The following is a 21,826-nucleotide window of genomic DNA, read 5'->3' as shown; positions in this document are numbered from 1 at the left end:
ACAGAAACTGGATGCTCTAAACAGGAGGGGGCAGCATGCTGCTTGGCATCAAAACCACAGTCTAGCAGGGCCCTGTTCTTTGTTCCTGTGAAAATACACTGGTCTTCAAGCTGCATCTTTTCCATTAGTTGAATTCTGCCATGTGCTACAAGCTAAGAGGCAGCAGAGAAAATATAAAATCTTAATCTGACTTCACTTTCTCTTCTTCTTCTCCTCTCTGCTGAATGCCATCATGGTACCTGGCTGGTCATCAAATGCACAAATTTCAGAATGCATAATTTTTGTCCCTGTTCCTGCCCAGTGGAAATTAGGGGATTTCCCTATTTTCAGATCCCATTTAGCTTGTGGGGTGTGAATGATGCTGGAGAGCTCATCTGTAAGAGAGTGGGTAGGTGTCTGGTGTGGTACTCTGCCCTTCAGCTCCCGCCTCCTGCAGCCATCTTCCCCTGGTTGCCATGCAGCCCAGGAACCCCTACTGCTGCCACTGCAGCCTGGCCCTGCATACTAATTGGCACATTTAATGACTTTCTCTTGCTCTCCTTCCCTTCTCCTTCTAAGCTGCTGTCTGGGAGCAGGAGAGCCTGGCTGCCATGGAAACCAAGCCTTGAAACGCCCTGAACTTCCAGCACCAGCCTTGGGAGAGGATTCCAGTGGTGAAGCTCAAAGAAGGGGATGCTGGAGGAGGTGTAAAGGTGGAGGAGTGGGAAGGTGTAAGGTTGACTGTGGCAGGAACAGGTCTGGGCTGTTCTGCCATGGCACTGCACAAGGTGAGTGTGTACTGGGCATAAGAAATCAGACATTTATGGGAAAAAGAGGTTAACCCTCTGTTACCGATCTTTTTCTTCCGAATGTTTCAAGTGTCTTTCTGCCCCTCTCTACCATCTACTTAATGTCTGGATCAAATACCCTGAATACATGCACATACCATGTCATCAAAGGGGTTTTTGACTCACACATTTCAAGGACTGTTTGTAGCCAGAAAAAGTGCTGATTTCAGTGAGCAAAAGGTTTGAGGGGGCCTCAGGCACAAGCTGCCAGAAGACAAACTGCTGTCTAGGCAATAAGGCTGTGATCCTGTGCCCAGCCTTTCAGTCCTGCCTCCCTTTCCCAGGCCAGCCACTGGACTGGAGTTGCATGAAAATGAAGCACTTGTGGCACTGTCTGTATGCGCTGATGCCTTTTCTGGGCTGGCATCTAGTTCAACTCCAGCTCTGTGTCCAAAAGCATTCTGGTCCCTTCTTCAGGCTGTGTGGCTGTGGGAATCGCACTTTTATCTTCAGTTCTGTCTGCTGAGGATTGCTGGCCATATAACGAGGGTAAGATGAGTGTACACTTCAATCTGAGCTAGCACCCAAATTTCAGCCTTCGAAATACATTGTCACTTGCACCCAGTCTTCTTGTAAGCTTTCAGGCCAGCAATGGAGAATGTCCTTGTGTGTTGTTTTTCTAAGCAAAGCTCCCTATGATATGATTTATTCATGAAGGGAGCCCTCAGAAGGTCAATAAAACTGGCGTGCTCCCAAAAACACACAAACAAAACAGGGAAGACCTCACTGGGTCAGCACTTTTCTGAAGACTAGATGGAGCTGTTTATATCTCAGGCAGACCCATGTGAGGGACATAAATGTTTCAGCTCTCCTTCGCTGTCCCAATCACTTGAACAACCAGTTTAATACTGAAAATTTACTTCAGATACAAGTGAAAACTTGCTAAGCCATGAAACGCTGCAGGGTTTTGAAGCTGACACCCAACAAAGGTACTACTTGGTATTCCTGTGAAACAGGGGGATCTACTGCAGCACAGGCTGAAGAGCACAGTGAGACAGGTCTTAGGCATGACAACAAAGGACAGCTCAACCAGCTTCCCACATATATACTTCCTCTTTAGCTAAGACCAGCAAAAGAAGACTTCTGCTTGGATTTTTTCTTTCAGGGACTTGCACCTGATTTTGCCATTGACTTGAAAAGGAAGAGGACTGCCCCATTATAAATTTCAATACGCTAGGTCTATCACGCGTGACCTGCTACTACAGCACAAATTGGTACATAAAAGTTGAAGAAGTGCAGAAGGAGTATTTGCAAGACATAAGAATGCCTAAACTAAGAGAGAAAACTGTTTTACAGGGCCATCCCTTTAATGCAACTTAAGAGTGATTTTATTTAATAGAAAGTAAGGTTTGAAACAGAAAATGTTAGAGGATTACAGGAAGGAAAATGTTTTTTCAAGCAAAGAGAGAAGCCGGTTAACATCACCAGGACTAAATGACATTCACCTGAATTTGAAGGTATGCAGGTGGGAAACTGCAGGTGTATGACTACCATTAAAAAGAGCAGCTATGTGAGAGAGCTGATGCATGGACAAAACCAGTCTGTCTGTATCCTGAGCAGAGTGTGAAAGAAAACCTTGTGTAGAAAGGGATCCCACTCTACCAGCCCAGTGGTGGTCCATAGGATGAATGTGAACAAAGGTGATACAGCAGACAAAGCATATGCGGATTTTCAAAACAGCTTTGATAAGGCTCTACATCAAAGGTTATTAAAAAAAAAAAACCTGCTGCAAAGGCCTTTTAATGGACTGAAGGCTAGTTAAAGGACAAGAAGCAGAAAGGAGGACAGGAGGACTTCAAGATGACTTCTCAGGACAGAGAGGAAGCACTAGTGGAGTCCCCAAAGGTCAGTGTTAGGATCAGCTACATTCAATGTCTTCAATGGCCCGAAGATGGGAAGGCATTGTCAATTAGTCCAAGTGACAGGGTCATACTAAGTTTTTGAAGAGGCTTTTTAAACTGAGAGAGCAGGCAGCAGATGAGCTTAATGCAGTTAACTAAGCGCATGATAAACAGGTGTAATAACTAGTAATCTATGTTTACACCCTGCACTGGCAGCTACAAATTGGGAAGGAGGTTTTGGAGCCATCTCCAACACCAGTAGATCAGCAAGAAACAGCTACCAGAAAAACCCAAGACACTGAGCATCACCACAACAAGTACCAACAACATGGCACAGGGCATAAGTCTACCACATTACAAAGCCATGGCCTTTATATGACTTTAGTGTGCACTGGTCTTCACAGCTTGAGGAGGATATAATGTAACTGGAGATGCACAGAATAGGAGAACTAAACTTAGGTTGAGGCTTACGAACTCATTAAAGTGATGCATAAACTGAGGTCAATCAGGAACAACCGCAGAATTGTTATTAACAAAGTCTCAAATACTGTAACAGGAGAATACTCAACAAAATTAGTAAGAAATAAATTCAGAACAGATGAAAGCACTTTTTTACATAATGAGTACTAGAATTCTGGAACTTGCTGCCACAGTTATGAATGTAGACAGTACTAGCAGGTGCAAACACAGATGGGACAAATCCATGAACTGGTTCATATACAGATAGTTACGGGAACTGTCAGGAATAAACCCTAACATCCCACATCCTGAGATCATAGATTCTGGCACAGCATAAGAAAATGCCCTCAAAAATGGCCAAAGATAGGGCAGATAGCTTACAAGCAAATGTGATTTACAATTAAAAACAGGCTCAGTCATTTCTTACAAAGGCTGGAGAGGCACATGCATATTGGGCTGTCTTGGGCAAGTCAGGAGAGTATCTGCCTAGTCAGAGAGAATTAGGTCAAAATGGAAAGCCCCATGTATCTATGAGATGTCTAATTTTGAAGATGGGCCCAGTTTGCACTTTGTTGCTTGTTTTTATGTACCATGTGTATTTTGCATCAGTGGGTTAAACCTTTCATTTGGTATGGTAACATAAAATCTCCCTTGCATGTTGAATTAAAACATAATGAAATGTTTGAAGATCTTTGGCATTTTACAAAAAGTCCTGAGGAGTTCAGCTTCTGAGTGGTCAACAACACTTACGTGTCATGGATAAAAGTAGAAGCATTTCTGAATATAATTCATCACTGCAACTGCTCACATGTTTACAACTGTATAATTTCTATATAAATATTTTTATATCACATATATGATGTATAAGGAGGTTTTTTTGCTCTGGGGTGAAAGATTCCACCACTATTAGGAATCTAAATACACATTATGGAAAACATTTTTAATTACAGGATCTAATAATGTTTTTCCACAGAATCTCTTTTTAATTCTGTACATTTGCTAGACTGTGTTCAGCAAATGAGGGAGCTGTTAAATATTACTTAATCTCACCAGTCGGTGTGTATGTGGCCACCTGGCTAACTCCTTCCACATCTAATTTTATCCAAACACAACAGTTCCCTGCAACGTATCAGAAATTACATTTGACCATGGAAGGTTCAAACTGCAGCACTGACACCTGGTTCCTCTTTTACCAGATTAACTAGGCTGTCCTGGAACTACTATACTAAAAGAATGTAGAATGGGTCAGCACTGGGACCAAGTACTGGCACAGCAGTTACTGCAAATCTGTTGCCTTTTTGCTGATTTTCAGAAGGACAGATGCTCATCCTACTTGTGGAATGCCCAGGAGGAGAATATACTGCCTTGATAGGAATACAATGGGAGAGTAGGAGGGAACACAGCTCAAGTTTCTCCAGATACTACTGTGGGAGCCAAGCCCTTCTCAGCAGTATGCTGGAGTGGCTTGGGTAGTCATGCAAGCTCAGCCTTAAGCAATGCAGCAGAGGAGGCTAGGGGAACCTTTTATATCAGGAAGTGTTTAGCAACCTACTCCCATACATCATCATCATAGAACGGTTATGTTTTAACAGGACCTTAAAGATCACGTAGTTCCAATCCCCTTGCCATGGGCAGGGACAATTTCCACTAGACCAGATTTCTCAAAGCCCCATCCAATCTGGCCTTGAACATTTCCAGGGATGGGGCATCCACAACTTCTCTGGGCAACCTGTTCCAGCGCCTCACCACCCACACAGTAAAGAATTTCTTCCTAATATCTAAATTAAACCTACCCTCTTTCACTTTAAAGACATTTCCCCTTATTCTATCACTACCTGTCCTTGTAAAAAGTCCCTCTCCAGTTCTCTTGTAGCCCCTTTAGTTACAGGGCCCCAGAGCTGGATGCAGCACTCCAGGTGGAGTTTCACAAAACTGGAAAAAAACAACAATACAGATTTAGTTATGCACACCTCCCCCCACTCTCCCAATGCCTGCCTTCCCCACCCCACTCTTTCATGCACATGAAAGAAACAATTTTAGCATTTACACATCAAAAATTATTGAAACCAAATGAGTATCTATGTCTTTTAATTTCAGGACCTTAATCTGACATACTGGAAACTTTAAAGATCAGGTTTTTTCCTACAAAGAAAGTGTTGAGGTGAAGGGCTGCAAATTGCAAGTTACAAGTTGAACACCAGAAAAACCTTGGAAGGACAAGTAAACTCATTGTTTTGTTTGCATTTCATGGGGGTGGGGGATTATTATAGTAATAATTATAATCTAACTTGCCTGTCCCCAGAAGTCTCCAGACTCCTTTTACATTCTGAGTAGTTGCTCTTTAAAAGGCACAGAATCATCCTATATAATTAAAATTACAGTTGCAGAGTGATAAGTCTCTGGGTTTTCAAGGTGGAGCAAAATTTCTACAGCCACCCTGAGACTTGTGTTTCCTGCTATTCAAGGCTCCCAATGCTTGCAATGAAGAGCAAGACCAAAAAAATGCACCCAGACACCTGCTAGAAATCAAATAAGTCATCTTGATGCTATTCAACAGGGTCCTAGCCTCAGCAATAGAAGAAAGAATGAACCATTAAGTGAACTTCAAGGCAACTTCCATTAGTCCCTTTCTAAGAGAATATTATTTTTTTTCTAGAAGTTGTGGGAGCTATTGGGAAGGTGGATTGAGAGAAAAATACCATTCACCTTTTGGGAACAACAGGTATAGGTTTGTTTTATTACATTTTCTGATGTTCCATCCATTAGAAAAATTAGCCTTTATCCATTTCCCCATCTCCACCATGCAAGATTGAGGAAGACTGCCTGACTGAGTGCCCTGTTTGTCATATCAGTGTTGGGTTGCTGGACTTCATCATCATATTGGGAATCTCCAGAACCTGAACAGACTTTTGGAAATTGAATGCTCCAGATTGGCTAAGGTTGTAATGACTTTGTGCTCTCTGCGAAAGAAGTTCGGAGCATGGCATATAATATACAATAATGAATGTGACGAATCTGCTATATATTAAAACTCCAGGGAGAACCCAGCATAATCTAGGGCGGAAGCCCCAGTGTTCCATTTTGCAGGTGAAGCTGTAGCTTTTTGACCTAAAGTGATCTTCCACCTCACCGAACCAGGGCCGCAATAAACCTTGTCACCAACAGAAGCCATTCATGTTCTGAGATGGGCACAGCTGAAAAGGTAAGTTTAATTGTCACCCATCTTGAAAAAACAACAACAACAAAAAAAAGAAAATGTGAAGAAAATAGAAAGCAGATACAGCTGGACCAGAAGCAGATCTATTTACATGTTTTCATCATTTAAGATCTTCTTCTGACTTTTACTAATAACAAATGCAGGATACAGGGAAACAAGGTCAAAGCAATATGTCCTTCAGCTATAGTCAAACAGAAGCATCTGTAGAACTGGAACCCAACCTGCCTGGAACATTGAGGGTTAAAGTCTAATTAAACCTAACCAAAATCAAGGGTGGGAAGACTGCATGAGGAATTAAAGAATAGGTTTTCCCTGTTCATAGACAAGATACAGTCAGGCCTGATTTTCTGTTGTTTGTGTACTTTTGTACACAGTTAGAAAAGATAAGAAGTTCCAAATAAGAGCTGCAGAACTATTGGCAAGTATTTTCATAAATAAGAAATATTTATTTTCAAAACTTTTTCCTTGCCATGAAAAATCAGCCCCTGTGAACTGTCTTTCATAAATACTAGAAACTCTACTTTGAATATTCTGTGCAAACTAAAGATGGAGTAAATTGATCTAGACAAAATAAAATATTTATGCTTCAAATTGCTACTCATGCTGGTGCTCTGATGAACCAAATACTTCTGACACTATCAGGAGTTTTGGTTCTTTATATGCTTCAAGGTACCTGCTAAGAATTACACGGGGCACACTGAGTCCTGTGGTCCTCTTGCACCCTATCACACAATTCATCTACATCAAATCATTCTCTCCATAAATTGGACAGTACCACCTTAAAACAAGACAATTTTCTTCCCAGTTCACAGGCTGTCAAAGAACTTCATTCCTCTGAGAGAAATCTTTTCTCGTCTCTTGCTTAAATTCTTTCATCCCTAATGTTTATTTTATTCTTTTGATGCACTCATATAGCACAGTTCCTTTAGACTATCCTTCATCAAAGATCTTAATCAGGAATGCCCTTGTACTGTGCTTTGGTTTGGAGAAGTATTCTGTCTACTCTGCAACCAGGGGAAAAAAAATGCTTGTTTTTCAGCTGGATTGTTTAATTAACAAAGTTATTTCAGTGGCTGCAGAAACACCTGTGCTGGTGCAGAAAAGCAGATGATGCAGATAGCTGTCAAGACCAACAGGAGAGCAAGACCTCTACTTTAGGCATCAGGGCTGGTTCATGCTACTTGAAGTGTTCACTGACCTCTTTGTCTCCAGTCATAAAACAGGCTGTCATTGTACCTGACTCCTTGAGGATCTCCTCTCTATACCTGCTCCGGGTTTAGCTTTCACATGTTCTTAGTCTCATTGGCCACTTTGCCTATATCTTCATATTTATCACTCTCCTTTCAAGACCTGATGTTAAGAATAAATTTTGCTTCCAGGCCAAACTAACTGTCCTTCCCACATCATCATGTCTGTAGTGGCAATACTTTCCTTCTCATACTCTTGACATTTAAACAGTCAAGAGACTGTTAATATAAACTTCTCTTGTTTATTTTAGTATTCTTTTCAAAGTCAATCTCAAATGCTTTTTGGCACTTTTCACTCTATCCCTGTTTGTCCATTAGCCTTTCCTTCTTCAGTGTTTTTGCTTACTTCAGGTGTCCTTTATGAGGTAAAAACACCAATAGTTTTGCAACCTATTGCTACTCACTTTCTCCTGTGATTTAGGGATACAACTTCCATCTACTTTCTGCACCTCTATTTAAAGAAAATCCACATTTCCTCAATTCTTAAGCTGATCCTAAGAACTAATTCTCTCTATTTTTCAGAGTAGAAAGGCTGAAAAAGCAGCAGCAGAAGGTCAATAAGAAAAGAGGTACTCCCAAAATTTTGAGTTCTCAATTATTTTAAAGCCAGGAATTCTGAGAATATCAGGCAGCTTTTAAATCCATCAATACCCCTGTGAACTGTACTTACAATGGGAAGTTATTCAACTACAGGTGCAGACTAATTGCCTGTTTATGTAATCCAAAGGCTAAACAGATCCAGACCTATTCCTTTTTTGTTTTCTATTTTTCCTGTCTTTCATCTTAAAGAAATCTATTAAGATGTAAAATACTGCCAGATTAAAAAGAATAACTAAGGAAAGAGGCATTATTTACATATCTTTTTTTTCTGATTGTGCTAATTAACATAATGCTGTTTTCCATATCCCTAATGACATAACTGAGTACATATAAACACAAGCTACCTTTAAGGCAGCTAGCTTAGACTTTATGAGTAGCACAAAGAAGTGTATGCCCAGAAAAGGAATATTCATCCTGCTTCTGAATAGCTTTGCAGTCTACATCAAGCTCATGTCACAGTTTTTGAGCTAGCAGTGTCTGCAGACGAGACATACCTTCAGTCTCACAATCTACAGTGAATTTGTATAAACCTCTCTCACTCACTCATTTCTATTTTCTAGTTTATGCCATTTTAGCTCTGCTTAAATCTGTATTTGAAGAGCTTTTTACTGTGTGTAGTATACAGCATAGCTTTCAGTTTTCTCCTTTTTTATTTAGTGTTTTATTCTAACTAGAGTTAGTTGATCGAGATGGGAAACAAGGTTAATACTGAATATGTGGGCATATGCAAGCTCCAAACCCACCATTTAGTCTAGTCCATCCACATTGTGATGGAAACATTTGTTGGTCAAAAATGTATGTTGTTCCAAACATGACTGGTGTAAAAAATCATAATTGTATGTGTCTATGCAGTCAGACAGAATTCTGCAAGATGGATTTTTAATTACTTTCAACAGAATTCCCTTTGCAGAAAATGGCAATCTTGGGCCTACATATCTTAAACAATATCTAAGCTCTATTTTGCAGATTCAAGTAGTATCTATTTGTTTTCTGCTGAGAGACACATTCCACTCACTCTGTATTGGCACTGACCTTTACGGTAACACAGTTATGCTTTTCCCACACAAGTATGCAACATTAGATTCTTTTCTCTAAAAATGACTGATATGGCATGAGAGAATATTTGAGGATACTCATGGAGCATGGAAAAGTCATGCAACTGAAAACTTCAAAATTCCCTTTTTCAATGGTGCTTTCAATCTAGAAGACAAGACGAGATGTGCTGCCAAAATTATGACATATTTAGCTCTATTTTGATCTCTCTTTTTTCTCTGTGTCTTGCTTTGCTAAAGATGATTTAAAACTCTGCTTCTTGAATCCAGAAAACAAACAGCTCATGCTTAGGACAGTCTGCCAAGAATGCAGGCCCTGCCCTTTGCTTAGCTCATAAGCAAGAAAAATGTCCTACATGGACAGTGCCAGCCAGAATGCTGCACTAAATCTCACCATCAGAAAATAACACTGAGAGCATAATCAGCTGCAAAAGGACTGGATACAGAGCAGTAATTTGCAAAGAGCCCAGCCTATCAGTTAGCCTTTCAAAGAGACTTGGTGGTGACAGGCATCTGGTAAATCAATCTGGAAAGAATCCATATTCTCCAGATAACATCACAATTTTATTTTGTGGGCCTGGGCTGAGGCAGTATGAGGAACGTAGATGACAAAAACATTAGGACGAATGATTTGTAATCATCATGACTGTCATTCATTTATCTCTTTCCCCCCTCGCCCCCCCGTAATATTTATACTGGCTCTGAAATAATTGCAACACTGATGTGTTATTGAAGAATATCTGACAACATATTGAATGAACAGTTCTTTATCTTCTTAAAATTCTACCAGGAAAAAAAAAAAGAAAAAGAGAAAGAAAACAAGAGTGATTTCTTCACTCTGATAAAATTTCTTCCTTTCTGTGTACACCATTTAATCCAGATTTACACAGACATAATCTTGCAGGTGATAAAATAATCTGAAGGACTTTCTTCACACACGTCTTGGAAGGGACTACATGAAGTTATAAAATAATTCCTTAAGGGAGGCTCAGATTGCATCACATTTTGCATATCAGTTGAACCACCCATCAGCTTATGTTTCCAGCAAAACATTGGTTTGCGTCATGCTGTGGTATGCAAGGATTGGATCACAGCTGATGCGATTTTTTTTTCCCCATCCCTTGGATTCAGCAGTGAACACAGAAGTGAAATCAGATATAAAGCCATTACAAATCTGCAATTAATAAAATTAAAAATCCTGGTTCAGTGATATCAATGCCAGTTTGCTCATTGGTCTCGAAGGTAGACAAGTTTACATTCTTTAACTATGTACCAGTGTCTTTCTGTCTTCTATAAAAATTGTACAGGCTACAAAACTAACTGCTTAGGTCACAGTAATTTTCAACAGCAAAAGAAAAACCAGTATTTTGTGCTTTACAGCATTGCAGTCTCAAGGTTCCTTTATCTCTAAATGGCTTTTAATCTGTTTTATTTTCATTATGTACTCCTTTATTACAAAGGATTATTATTTTTTGTAGATACAGATCTGCAGCCTTTTACACTATTATCAATAGTCTTGTACCATAGCTCTTCCTTACGGTCCTGGCTTCTAAACATGTGATTATGTGAATAATTGAAATTACATTAATTTTAAAATGTTCACTTCTGGAACTTGCAGTTATACAGAAAACCTTGAATGCAGCTATGTGGAACAGAGGACTACATAGGGTTTGATGAGGCCCAAGTATCATGGGTGCATATAATTTAAACTTCTTCCACCTCTACCTTTAAAGTAGTTGGGTTTCTTTGTGCTCTGTTCCTTTCACTACAAAATTCTCTCATACACTCTCAGTCATGCCAGTGTATATTTATTTGTTCCTGAGGCAGCAATGACCTTTTGCTTGAATTGTTCTTTAGCTTCTTGGTTATATATACATCTTGCCCTATTATATTTCTTGTTCACAACTCTTGCCATTAGCAACATTGCCCAGGAAAGCAAAGATACCTTATAGAATCCAGCAATTATTTGCTTGTTTAAGTGTAAGAATTTAAGCTTCCTCTGAGTTAGCCAGTAGGGAAGTGATTAAAGTAAGGATTTATTTCAGTAATTAGAGCAACCAATGTTGTAGCATTTCCGCATGGAAAAAATGGCACCACATGTATTTTCTGGAATGTTGCTGGAAATGTTTTGGTCTGAACTTGCTACATCAGCAAGGATACAGATTCTTGAAAATCACTTATTAGTTGCTTCTCTGACTCAACTCTGAATAGGGTGGTTTAGACAAACTCCTCAGATTAATCTCAGAAAGCACTCTTACTTCCAGAGTTCCTCGGCACATAATGCATACAGGAATGTAGCACTGTAAACAAAACCAAATTCAAACAGTCTTTCCTCAAAATTGTCACAAAGGAAAAAATGCCACAGCAAATTAAAAGCATGATGATTACATGTCAAATCAAGAGTTAAAATACCAACTAAAAACTAACTACATTGATCAGCAAAGACAGGAAATGTAACTTCAATTAAGTTCAAGTGTTTTCATAGGTGTTAAAGTGCGGCTTGTCTACTCACTGTTAAACTTCTGACCAATGTAAATACATGTTGGGAAATTGCTTGAAAACCGACAATATAAATTTTATATCTCTCCAGAGGACTACACAAATATAAGACTAAATAAGGTAATAGTTTTAAAACTTCATTTGCATCACCTCTATCTGAGCACTTCAATGGGTCTGACTCTGCTCCCAGTCCAAACATCTAAGACACCACTGTGGCAATATAAACTCCTGGATGAAATAAAGTGGAAGAGAAGTAGGAACTGACTGTAAATCAAATTTAATGCAAGCTCATCAAATCCTCAAGGACTGGACAGCAGTGTTACAAGGATACTTTTAAGGGGCAAATAAATTGTAACTTTTCAAAGCAAATTCAAGAGTAGGCTAGGTATTTTTCTTGAAAGCATTTCAGTACACTGGGAAGAATGAAGTTACTTCCCACTCATGTGGCTTTTCTTTTGCAGGTTTGTTTATCTACCTGAAGGAGACAGAAGCATTTGAGTCACCACAATCTTCCTAACTCTTTTATACCTGTCCTTGGTATCAGATGAACATTCCCTCATGCACCTTAAATCAGGCCTTCATCTCTTCTGAAAGTTAGGCCACAGCAAGAAGCTTGACAGATTTTATAGGTGTTTTGGCTCCATTTTATGTAAGACTAGATTAACACAAAACCAAGTTACCTCTGAATTCTAATTACAAAGTTCCTGAAACTGCAAGATGCAGTATCAATTAATTTCTGGGGCCCTCACCTTTTGGGAAGCTTGGAGAGCTGTTCCTGACAACTTGTCAAAAACTTTGTTACTGTTCATCATGTCTGGTATTGAAAAGACTTCACAAAGGTATATGTGTTACAGCTACATAGGTAATCTAAAGCATAGGTTCTCTGTCTCTGTGTTCTCTGTCACTGACGCCAATAGCCTCAGATGGACCCAAGTCTTTCCTTTCCTTCCACTCCATGCTGTCCCATGAGGCAGACAAAGGACTCAGAGGACAGTGAACATCTAAATGATCTGCAGTATCAAACAGGGCTTCCCCATTTTCATCACCACCAGCAGCTCTTTGCTATGCACACATGAATTTACACAGCCAGGTTTGTAGGCTCTGCTCTAGTCCTAGCTGGTGCTGTCCTCTCATCTTCTTCATCTGTTCTGTTACACATACCACTTCATAGTCTAATTGTGTAGTTCTTCCTTCCCATGCTTCCTGAGTTCTGTGAGTCAAAAGAGTGCCATTGTTCTTCAGGCCCAGGGTAAAAAATGCATATTTAGGAAAACTGCCTAGCAACTGCTTCCCTAGTGTAAGGAGAGAGGCCATTTGCATAAGAAAACCTTCCAGCTGGAAGCCTGCAAAGACTCTGCTGGGAGCTGATTCTGTGACCAGACATCAAAGGAGTCCAGTTTAAGTCCTGCTCCCGCTGGGTGGCTTTTCTTCGCTGTTCCCATCATCAGTGGGGCAGTGGCACGGCTGCACAGAGAGCACGAGTACTCTGCACAGAGGCCAAGAGCTGCCGCTCAGGTTTCTGACTGTGGTCCCAGAGATCTTTTACTCATTTTATTCCCACATCATCTTTTCCTCACACTGTGCACATCACACATCAAACAGTCAACAGTTTCAGCTGCTAACCTTTGGAGTTCCGTAATTTGCTTTCCAGATTTCCTGACAAAAGTGACATTCTGTTGCACTACAGTATAGTATCTCCAGTATTCACACATGGTTCCTCTCCATAATTACTAAAAGGCATTATTAGTCTGCACAAAGGCCCAAGAAGAAAAAACTACAGAAATTAATTCATCATTTCTCTTGCCTGGTCTGTAGAAAAAGCTGCCCATAAACTTTTCAGTTTCTAAAGCCCTGGACAAAACATTGACTCTAGTAAACTCAATGGAAATAGCCTCTACCAATACTCCAAGTACAATCCAGCAAATTGTGAACAGGGATGGGATTGAGGACATGGCTCTCTTATGTGCTAATCATCAAACAACGGATAAATCGTTTCAGCACCTGCAAAAAATAGCTTTGTAGAGCTGTGCTGCTACTTAATGGAATGGGGTGATTACGATCAGAGTTCTGCAAAGCTCTCCAAATTGCAGTTCCTAAGGCTAATTTCAATGTGTGAATCACTGCTTTCCTGCAATTTATATCCATATGTGTGGTTATTTTTGAGAATGATTCAGTTTTGTATGTATAATTTTAAAAGGACTTTTAAAGTTAATGAACATCTGTGCTAAGAGCCTCTCAACAGAAAAGCTTGTGTCAGCCACTGGTGATGCTGACTGTGCAAACTTCCTCTTATCCTATAGGCATACATGTGGATCCTAAGGCTCTTATCAGCTGCATACTGCAGGAGTAACCCAGCTGAAAACCACACCATTAAAATGCTTTGACAATCGTGTGGGAAACCCAAAATTTCCATGAATTTGAAAACTCTAATATCTGTTTTATAACCAAAACAGGACCAATCAGTAAATTTGCAATGCTTTTAGCAGAAGCAAACAGAGGGAAAAATTTCCATTTGAAAATTTTAAAACAATTTGATATTTTGGTTGGCATACATTCAACACTTTTAACTATAGTGTCGTTCAACAGGATTTCTGCATAACATATATTTCTAGGCACTGCCTTCTGGCTTGAACTTTTTTTCTCAAGATGAACCTATATCTTGACATCCTGCATGAGAGCTACGTTGGTATAAATCTAATGGGGGTAGATTTACAAAGGAATAATTAGACACTGAAATTCAATGGGTAATCAAGTAACTGGTCCCAGAGCAAGATCACTCTTCTTTAGATTGTCTTTTAATCAGCTTCATTTTTCAACCTCGTTATTACAGGTTTTTGTTTCTGCCCTCTTTACACTCTTTGATCTCACAGACTGAAGGAGAATATACACCAGAAGCCATGAAACTGTCTTCCCGTTTGCATATTTCCTGGGAAAGGGGCCTTAAATCTGGCAAAGTGAAGTATGTCACAACCTCCCAGTTAAAAATCTCACTTTCTGTATTACCGACCTGTCATTAATCCTGCAAGAAGGATGTTAATAAGAACTCACTGTTAAATACCGCATACTACACATGTTGGACATCTGATGTTCCTTCTCCTAACAGTAACATGGAAAACTTTCTTGTACTCCCCTCTCAGGATCTGTCTCAGTGAAAACAGATGGAAACGGAAGTGTAAGTAGGACCAATGATCCTGGTGTGAAGATGATGAGAAAACTTCACTTAGGAGGTGACTACATCTACAGCTGTGCTAAAAAAGATGGAACTGTACTTCCTTGAGACAAAGCTGAAATTGGGTTTTCTGTGAAGACCTGAGCAGGTTAGACAACTGCAATTCCAGATAAAACACCAGCAGTCAAGATTGTGTAAGTAAAAGCTGGGGAAAGAGCATGCCTCCTACATGCCACAGAATATACTCTGGCATGGGCAAGTAGTAACAGGTATCAAGCCATGGGGCTAATCCTTTTTCATCAGGATAATGCCATGTCCTGGTGCATACAAGTTTCTAAATGATGACATTGTGGTGACCTTTAGGAAGCCCTCTAAAAATCATTAGGCCTAATTCTTCTTGTGATTACGTTACTTAAACTTCAGAGCTACTGCACTGACTTTAAGGCAGTTGGTTTGGATTTACATCTCTCAAGCTGGCCTATTATTTCCTGTATTGTTTCCAGTTGCATGAAATCATCTGTGCACGTCCTCCAGGGCTGCTGGAACCCTCTGTCCTCCCCAGCACTACACATGATGCAATGAGCCTCTGATGGAGGAGGAAAGCTGAGAAGTCCATGTAGGGAAGCAGATAATTTCCTTTAGAGCAATGGATGCAAAAATAGCAGCTAATAAAAAGCCTTCAAACTGTGCCTTCAAACTGTGACAATTCAATACACACACCTACAAGGATGCCTTGACAAGCTGCTTGACTTCCCAGTAACTCTTTCTTGTTTTCTTTAGTGTAGCCTCCTCCAAACTCCCATACAAAGGTATTCATCTCTGCAGTGACAGCTGAGACCTGCAGGTGTTTGCTGCTATTGCCCTTTCAGAATAGACAGTTGTTCCTCACTGTAAACATTTGTACCATGGTGTTTGCCTGGCTAGTTACAGCCCAAATAATGATAAACCAGCCTTTTGTTTTTTTAGCCCCTTGCTGTCATGCATTAATTCTCTTTGCAAATAGACATTTGGTACTGGAAATAGCTTAAGCGAGACCACTCTCTGATGATTATTTTACTAGCCCTACCTTTTAGAAAATGTTTCATATAGAGTATCACCAGAAAAGTGTATTATGCAGTTGCCAGAAATACAGCACTCTACAATATTAGGTTCACACATGAAGAAAGGGCTATGGCTAGTCGGCAAGATGCTCTTTGCAATTCACTCCCCTAATACTAATGTTATTTCACTGTTCTTCAAACTGCTACTCTGACCTTGATAAGAAACAGCAAAGATCAGAATCAGAACTGTCAGCTGAGGACTCTAACACTCACAAGCATCAAAATGGTTTCTCAAAAGGGGTTTTGATCTTTTTTATGCAGCAAGAAGGTCCAGAATCTATGAATTTTTAAAATTGTCCTGGAATAGTAAATTGTGTAACCCTTAGTTTATCTGGAAGTCTATCTGGGAGGCTAAGGAGTGCAAAAACTTCTTCTTTCAGTTTTGACTGAAAATATATGGTAACTCTATGTTTTAAAAGACATCTTTCCCCAAAATACTCATTTAACATTAACATTAAACAGAAATTATCAGGAAAACATTAAGAAAAAAAGCTACAAAAATTTAGGAAACTTTCTTACAAACATCTCCCCCTCCCTCAGCTGTTTACTTTTTGGTACCATGATTCTGTTTTTTTATTTCCTTACTCATCACCAAACTGGACAAGACCTGAATTTTAATTTAAAGAAAAAAAAAAAGCACTCCCCAAAGAAGCTAAACATAAAGGAGAAACAACAGTCTTTCTCAATCACTAGAGGTACAAAATGTGCCAGTATGAACTGCAAAGTCATTTACTGAGGGACTGAAACCAAAAAGTTTTTTTAAAAAAAGGATGTTCTTCATTTGGAAGGAATGGAAGATGAGAGAGGCCCAAGGCACTGCTTGACAATACAGTGACCATGTGCCAATGACACAGCCTATGCAAGTCTATGATGTACTGCGCAGCATGTTTTCATTAGAGGCTGAGAAGTACCTCTAATCCAAGAATGGGCAAAATCTGATTTGGAAAATACTATTTACAGTTCAGGTGATGTCTGTAGCAGGAAGAGACACCAAAACTGCTCTTTCACACACTGAAAGTCATTGGAGAAGGCTACTGTGAAGAGAAGAAAAATGAAGAAACTTTTTTTCCTGACAGTGTGCCTTCTTTAACCCTCTAAAACAGTCTGATAGGGACAGGAATACTTTCTCTAAATACACTTGTGATTTAAGGGCTATAAAGGGAGGAGAATAATGTGATCAAGTAGGTGTATATTGGTCATGAGTTAATTCAGATTGCTGATTTAAAAAAAAAATGCATCTGTTAGGACAGAGAGACTGTGGTACAGCTGTCTGGGGAAAAATGCTGGCAGCAGGATCCTACTTATTTGCAGCATCCACTTTGGCAGAAGCGGCTGTATGACAGGACAGGAGTAATGCAGGAGTTAGAAATCCAGACTTCCGAGACACAAGACTGATGCTATCCAATTTTGTGGTATACCTGAGAGACATTTGAGAAGAACCCTGTCAGTGTTTTGCAGGCTGCTCCTTATTCATTTATTTAACTAAAGTCTTTCTTCAGGACTTGCACAGGTTACCTGCCTTTTTGTTTTCCCTCTTGTTATATGATTAGGCTCTGGGTCAGCTTCAGTTTCCACTCTGCTCTAAGGCACTGAGGACAGGTGACACAGCCAGATGTGCTCTGAGGGGCATCACCAAATTCCAGTTATGCCACTGGCTGGTGCAGCTGGCTTGGGCCCACCTAATGTTATACAGTTTGCCAGCTCAGCAGGTAATTTTCAGAGGAAAGACTGATGGGGATTGCTGTCACCTCCTGCTGTGCGTCAGGTGCGACTGACTTCCTGTGCTGGTTTAAAGGTAAACCGGCAGGGGAAATGAACCCAACTCAAAAGAGAGATTATAAGTCAGAATAACAATTTAATAAAATAATACGATAAGTATGATTATACCAACAAACAATTGGTTTTAACCCACAAAACCCAAATGTATAACCCAGCACCCTGGGGCACGAACACGAATGGTGTTTGTTGGGCCCCCTGAGTCCAAAGTAAAAGAAGAGGGGAAAACCTGTTGGTGAGAGTGCTGTTGCAGTCTGGTCAAGAGTGGTGATTGCAGTCCGGTCGAGGGTGGTGGTTGCAGGCTGGTTGAAAAGTGATGGTTGCAGTCCAGTCGAGAGTGGTGGTCTGCAGTCTGGTTGAGAGTGGTGGTCTGCAGTCTTCCTCTGGATCACACAAGTGGTTAAAAAAGCTCCAAGATTATATATATCCTCCAGTCCAGGCAGGAATGCCCAGTACTTCCCTCAGGGCGGGGAGTTCCACAATGGGTGTGAGGACAGGAGCATCCTCCTACCTCACAGGCCTCTTAACACCTAGTTTATAGCCTGAGGAGTCAGGCTGCTCTGGGCAGAGGGTGTAAATGCTCTATTGATAACAGTTTCTGGGAAATGGCATGGAAGGCTATAGAATACACAGGTTTGGGTTACACCCATACAGTGATGAACTGGTCCCAGCTGTTCTAACTGGGACACTTCCTAAAATCTCTCAGGAATTTTTGCCAAGCATAGTTTCTCTTTAGGGGCTTAGGACACTGTTGACACTCTTGACATCTTCTCTTTTTCCCTGGCAGACTGAAATTTTTATGGGTTTGGTGCCTTACATAGAAGGGGTTAAAGTACTGGTGAGTGTTGGGGTTTTTCCTGTAACATGATGAGGTCTCAGGTTCTTATTGCTCCTATCCTTAACTCCTATTGCATGGCTTCCTGCAAGAGTGAAAGGCTTAGGCTCAGTAACCTATACCTCTTCTTCCAATCTGAAGATAATGAATATATCCAATTCGCTCTCCTTAAATAGCAAAGCATGGTACAAAATATGTAGAAGACTTTAAAGAGAAATGGGGTCATTTATACTTTATCCTCAGAACTTTATACTGAACTGCATCCTCTTGGTCTTCTGCCTCATCTGTGCCAGAAGTGGAGGAAACTAATTTCAAGAAGGACCCCAGAAACCATAGGCCTGTTAGTCTCACCTCAGTGTCAGGTAAAGTTATGAAGAATATTATTCTAAAAGTATTGAAAGATGCCTTAAAGACAACGCAGTCTTTGGTCACAGCCAGCATGGCTTCATGAGACGAAAATCCTGCTTATCAAATTTCCTTTTATGACAAGGCTACCCACCTGGTTGATCAAGGAAAGTCAGTTGATATAATCTTTTTGGATTTCAGTAAAGCTTTCAATACTGTCTCTCCCAGGATACTTCTTGACAAAATGTCCAGCACACAGCTGGATAAACACATCATGTGGTAGGAGAGCAATTGGCTCATGGGTCAAGCACAGAGGGTAACAGTGAATGGCGTAACATCAGACTGGTGACCTGTCACTAGTGGGGTTCCACAGGACTCCATCTTAGGCCCAGTGCTCTTCCATATCTTCATAAATGACTTGGATGCAGGACTGGAAGGGATACTAAGCAAGTTTGCAGATGACACAAAACTCGAAGGAGCTGTTGACTCCCTCAAAGGCAGGGAGGCCCTGCAGAGACCTCGACAAATGAGAGGACTGGGCAATCACCAACCAGATGGAAAGTGCTGGATTCTGCACCTGGGATGGGGCAACCCTGGAAGTACCTACAAACTGGAGTTCTGGTCGATGGCAAGTTGAATATGAGTCAGCAGTGCCCTGGCAGCCAGGAGGGCCAACCGTGTCCTGGGGGGCATCAGGCACAGCATCGCCAACCGGTCAAGGGAGGGGATTATCCCTCTCTGCTCTGCACTGGTGCAGCCTCACCTGGAATATTGTGTGCAGTTTTGGGCACCACAATAGAAGAGAGATTTTAGGCTCTTAGAGAGTATCCAAAGCAGGGCAACAAAGATGGTGAAGGGCCTTAAGGGTAAGTCATGTGAGGAGCGGCTGAGGTCACTTGGTGTGTTCAGCTTGGAGAAGAGGAGACTGAGGGGAGACCTCATTGCAGTCTACAACTTCCTTGTGAGGGGAAGAGGAGGGGCAGGCACTGATCTCTTCCCTGTGGTGATCAGGGACAGGACCCAAGGGAATGGCCTGAAGTTGTGTCAGGGGAGGTTTAGGTTGGATATTAGAAAAAGGTTCTCCACCCAGAGGGTGGTTGGGCGCTGGAACAGGCTCCTCGGGGAAGTGGTCACAGCATCGAGCCTGGCAGAGTTCAAGAAGTGTTTGGATGATACTCTCAGGCACACACTGTGACTGTTGGGGTTGGACCTGTGCAGGGCTAAGAGTTGGACTTGATGATCCTTTTGTGTCCCTTCCAACTCGGCATATTCTGTGACTCTGTAAATTGTGAACCTCCCTGCTGTTTAGGGCAAAGTAGGCCTAAAGGAAGATGGAAACATCACTAACAGGCCCAGCCTTTTGACAGAGTTTTGAGTGATTTGTACCAGCAGAGGAAGGGATTCCTTATTTTCTCCACTGTTCCTTGTGCTGTTGCATAAAGGCAAGTAGGTTATACAATAACTAAATAGGGATTACACAACTGAGTTCCATAAATCTAAATCAGAAACAGAGTCCCTATCCTGCACTGGACAAACAAAAACGTGGACGGGTGAAATTCTGGTCCTAATGAAGTTAATGGCAAAGTTCTTGCTTAGTCTTGTGAGATCACAGTTTCATCCAAAATCTTATCTCAAACCTGTAGTTGGCTGACTAGGCTGGATATTTAAAGCATATCCCTGTTAAATTTTTCCAAGTACAAGATGACTTCTTTTTTCCTTTTTTCTTTTTTTTTTCTTTTTTTTTTCTTTTTTTTTTTTTAAGCTTTTTGCTTATGATAAAGAAATGCAGAAAATATTTTAAGACCAAGTACTAAGCAACCACTTGCAAACCTGAACTGGAAGACTAAAAGGCCCTAATACATTATCTCTCAGTGCAAGAACAAATAATACCAAAGTAGTTGTTTCCATGATTCAGTGTCAATACTTTAAAGCACTGAAAGCTGTTTTGAAGCAATATCTGTGTATCTGAGGGAAAGACGGGAAACTCTGACCTGTGGAGCTGGGAATCAAACAACAAAAACCAGTCACCAACAAAACAAATAAAAGCCCCTAATGAACCTGAGACCTAAGATCTGCAAGTAAATAACTTTGCGAAAGGATCCTCTGTGCTACAAGGACTGCAGTGCAGCACAGTGTTGCTGGAGTTGTTTGGCATGCAGACCAAACCAATTACTTGACAGTTTTACTTTGGCCTGGGGTGGACAGCAGTTCCGGGTAAGAAAAGTCTTCGCAGTTTCTTCATGTCCCCAGGCTCATCTGGCCTGATTATTGAAAACTACTGCTGTTACAGTGGATGCTAGCATGTACATCAGGGCTTCCCCCACCCACAAGACTCCTGCCCAATGAAAAAGAAAGGAAAAAAGAACTGGGGAGAAAGAAGAAAGCTTGCGCAATCAGGGCCACACATCACATGCACTCTCAGCTCAAGGCTTAGCTCTCTCCCCCTCTTCCCTGAAGTATCTCTCAACAACTGAGCTCACTCAATGCATAATGTTGTTTACAATCTAACAGCGCACAATGACTTGGGATCATCCTTATCTTACAGAAGCAAGCGATAAATAATAATCTTGGGCAAATCTAACATCATGACCGAGAGGTAGGATCCCAAAAAAACAATTCCAATGTATCAATAAACACAAATGCCAAACCATTTATTGCAGAACATTTTGGAGTTGTGTAAATCCCTGTCAGGGTTGGGGATGAATTGCTTCTCCGTATGTGTTTAAGCCTGAGCAGTTAAAAAGACTTAGCCTGCTATAAACAATTGGCTATGGTAGGTCAGTGCCATTCCAGTATTATCGCTGACTTAGGCCTGCCATGGATGTAATTCTCCAGGCAGCCATCTGGGAAGTTGTCATT

The 21,826-nt window shown here is 40.8% G+C and overlaps 1 protein-coding gene and 1 long non-coding RNA gene across 4 annotated transcripts in view; one reads left to right on the top strand and one right to left on the bottom strand.

Annotated features, from left to right (window-relative positions):
* The window catches only part of NTRK2 (neurotrophic receptor tyrosine kinase 2), a 207,372-nt gene that overhangs the window by 22,789 nt on the left and 162,757 nt on the right, over positions 1 to 21,826 (bottom strand). The gene's annotated exons all lie outside the window — the stretch shown is intronic.
* Positions 215 to 15,554, top strand: LOC113960898. 2 transcript variants are annotated; one of them, XR_003532139.1, is made up of 5 exons: positions 215 to 388; positions 559 to 767; positions 5,225 to 5,347; positions 5,784 to 5,849; positions 14,880 to 15,554. It is a non-coding gene; the product is annotated as an uncharacterized LOC113960898 (long non-coding RNA). The 2 variants fall into 2 exon arrangements; XR_003532138.1 differs by having other exon boundaries at positions 14,573 to 15,554.

The sequence above is a fragment of the Neopelma chrysocephalum genome, unplaced genomic scaffold, assembly GCF_003984885.1.
Source record: "Neopelma chrysocephalum unplaced genomic scaffold, ASM398488v2 Primary Assembly neopelma1_96936, whole genome shotgun sequence".
NCBI classification, from domain to species: domain Eukaryota; kingdom Metazoa; phylum Chordata; class Aves; order Passeriformes; family Pipridae; genus Neopelma; species Neopelma chrysocephalum.
The sequence above is the reverse complement of the archived record's forward strand: the minus strand, read 5'-3'. Positions and strand labels throughout refer to the sequence as shown.